Source organism: Nicotiana tabacum, chromosome 24, assembly GCF_000715075.1.
Source record: "Nicotiana tabacum cultivar K326 chromosome 24, ASM71507v2, whole genome shotgun sequence".
Lineage (NCBI taxonomy): Eukaryota > Viridiplantae > Streptophyta > Magnoliopsida > Solanales > Solanaceae > Nicotiana > Nicotiana tabacum.
In genome coordinates, this window is record NC_134103.1 from 88,207,767 (window position 1) to 88,211,231 (window position 3,465).

The 3,465-nt window shown below is 35.3% G+C and overlaps 1 long non-coding RNA gene across 1 annotated transcript; it reads left to right on the forward strand.

Moving 5' to 3' along the window:
- The first annotated feature begins 1,035 nt into the window (after positions 1–1,035).
- LOC107763350 (uncharacterized) lies at positions 1,036–2,717 on the forward strand. The gene is made up of 3 exons (XR_001643005.2): positions 1,036–1,172; positions 1,345–1,392; positions 1,903–2,717. It is a non-coding gene; the product is annotated as an uncharacterized LOC107763350 (long non-coding RNA).
- The last annotated feature ends 748 nt before the right edge of the window (positions 2,718–3,465 follow it).

A 3,465-nucleotide genomic window follows, 5' to 3' on the forward strand; every position in this document is an offset into this window, starting at 1 on the left:
TGATAGAAATATGGGCACGAGGTGACGTGGAAAATATGAAAGTGGGCTGAGATCCGTAATTTATTTTAAGATTATGAAATGAGGTATCACATGGTGACTTCTTAATTGAAAGAATTATATTTAAAATATTTATTTAGAAGGATTTTTACTTAGAAAGTATTATATAAAAGAATTATATTTGAAAGATATTTATTTGAGCAAATTATATTTAAAAAGATTTATTGAAAGAATTATATTTGAAAGATAATTAATTGAGAAAATTATATTTGAAAGAGAGTTATTTGAAAGAATTATATGTGAAAGACATTTATTTGATGATCTTGATTTAATTGGGTGTACTTGTATTTATTATTTGTTGATCGATATTAATGATATTCTTGTTATCTTGTTATGCATAACACTGGTTGTTTTATGTTGACCTTATTGTTATTTGTGTCCTATTATTTTGTATATTATATTGCACATGTTATTATACTAGTGAGTGTCTTGACTGTACCTCGTCTCTACTCTACTGAGGTTAGTCTTGATACTTACTGGGTACCGACCGTGGTGTACTTATACTACACTTCTGCATATTTTTGTGTAGAGCCAGGTATTGGAGATATCGGACTTGAGCAGAGTTAAAGCGAGATCGTAGGGATTCAAGGTAGAGCTGTTTGGTCGTCGCAGTCCCTTGGAGTCTTTTCATTTCATTGTACTGTTAAATTTTAATCAAAGAGTATTGTATATTCGGTCCTCGTGATCATTCCACGTATTCAGTTAGAGTTTATGACTCAGTACTACCAGTCTTGGGAGGTTGTACATTCATATTTGTTCCGCTGTTAGTTTTGATTACATATTTAATTAAAAAAAATGGCTTCAAAATGTACTTGAAATCGCCTGTGGTGGGATTTTGGATCGTGACAAGCTCAGAATTTCTTTTTTGTTTTGTTACCTTTTAGTTTTTTTTTTAATTCTTTTTATTCAATTATCATAAGTCCAGACATAATTTTGAGCAAGTTCATCACTGCATACCTTTTAGTTGGACTCTCACTATTTGGTATTTTTTGTGCACAGATTGGTCAGGATTTGGAAGAAGATCCAAGGTTAAAAGCTATGACGAAAGAGTGGTTTGAAGGCAAAGGATTGTCTTGATATTGGCTGTAATAGTGGAGTGATCACAATTGCCATTGGTAAAAGTTTCTTAATTGCATATATGTTTCTGAATTGGGATTTCTCCTTAATGTTTAGTCGCATGTGGGGTTTTTGCTTGATATCTCTGCTAACATTGTCCACCAATAGAGGTTACACATTTCCCTTTTCTTTTGTCTGTTGTTAATATGAGTTATCCTTTTTTGACTACAGCACAAAAGTTTAGCTGCCGAAGCATCCTTGGAATTGACATTGATGGTGGTAAGTATTTGAACTTTTCATTTGGTCTACACATTTGGTTCACATATAGTTGATTATGGCAGGAAGAAATCACGAACTAATTAAGATGCCAACAAATTGTCATGCAATTTGTGAACTGCACAAATGTTACTTTCATGGATCAGTCTTTATTAGAGACTAGCTGAACGGGAATTTGTTAGTATTTGATTTTGGACCCACATAGTACATTTTGTTGATTTTTCCAGTGCAATTGGATGGACCAAACAATTGTTTTGTGCAGTGATAGTAATGTGCGGTTGGTCGGATTGTTGTGTCACACTGTCGCTCTTTAATTTATTTTCCTTCTTATTATTGTATAAATTTGGCCTCGAGATCTCTTTTGCGACTTATTGCCCTAGTTGCCGATAATATCATATTCTAATTATCCATATAGGCATCTTAAGTAATGTGTGATCTGATGGATTTAGCATTTGACTTTGAGCTGCTAGGATGTAGTTTATAACTTTTATTCTCTCTTTTCACCTCTTCCAGCAAGAGTTAATGATGCCTATTGAACTCTCAGGAGAAAAGTGAAGAGTATTAGAACAGTGCCTGCAGGGGGTGACAAATTAGAAGAATCAAATACTGTAAATTGTTTAAAAGACCCTGCAGTAGAGTCACTTAATAAAAGGGCAAAGAATGATTGTACAACACCTCATCATTTGCAAGAGGGAGATTTTTTTGACAGTCTCCTCATCTGCATCCAAAAACAATACATCTTATGATACAATTATTTGGTAAGTTTTCTTTTTCTTTAACGTCATCTTCCCTGTATGGTTCAAGAGATGTGAAATCTTTTAGTCAATTGCAATCCTTCTGTGAAAAGGTGCCCAAGATGTTATATTGTTGGAACTTGTGTTTCCTTTTCAAAATCACCCAAAATTTTATTCTAAAGGTGCACTTCTTTTGGGGTAGAGGCAAATTATGTAAGTAGAACAAGATGATAAAAGAACAATGGAAAAGCTTAAAGAGTTTATTAGCTGGAGAATGTTCTGTTTCGTTACCCTACATCCAACTTTGACCAGTCCTAGGTGAGTATGATTTGGGTGGATTCTGTTTTCCTTGTTTTCCTTTAGCTCTAGTCCTATCTGACACCACAAAGACACGGTTAAAAGAGGGGAACAAAGAAACTTTTATGGACTCTCATGCTTATGAATATCATTTTTATTTTGAGAAAGGAAATATTTATATTCATCAGCACTCAAAATAGGGCTGCTCTATAATATTTACTAGTACAGAACCTCTGTGAGATTTACAGCGAGTCAAAAAAGTCTAGTCCTGATTCTGCATCACCTACCAATTGTTCTTTAAACCAAAAATGAAAAAGAGAAATGCATGAATCTTGATTTTCAAGTATGTTTACCGGAAAAATCGGATAACGTTAGATTTGTGTATGATTTTAAGGATATCCGATACAATTCGATATAAATCGCGTAGAGAAATGAAAATATGTGTATTGTTGGCTGTGAGAATGAAAATAATAAACAAAAAAAAAATGAATAAGTAAAAAACATAAGGGGATAACTATCAATATAAGAAGTGATCTTCCTTCCTCCCCTCTTTTCTTCCTTTTTTTTTGGCTTACAAGGATTTCCCCTTTTATAGAAGAGGGTTATTATAAAAAATAATAAAAAATATAGTGGAAGGCCCATGATGACTTGTCTCTTCTTTGATTCCCGCCAAGATTCTCTCTCTTGGTGCGGTTGCAACGGCTCTTGTCTGTGAGCTCGATACTAGCTTGAACTCGTTACTGGGTCGGGCCCTTCGGTTTCGGATTGAGTTCGACCTTCGAGATGGACGCCGCGTATTTCCGACCTCGAAGCAGTGCCTTGCGGATCGATTCGGTCACGGGCTCGATAGGATTATCGAGCCGCCTCCTCGAGTGACCTTCGGGCTCGAGGTTTGTTAGTACCGGCCTCAAAGCTCACTCCCAAAACCTCATTCTGGCTTTTTAACACTCGAACTCGATCGAACGTAGGAAGGCCGAAATCTATTTCGACCGTATACAGATAGTCCCCTCGTTTCTCAAAAAAGGATATGGCGAGAAACGATATG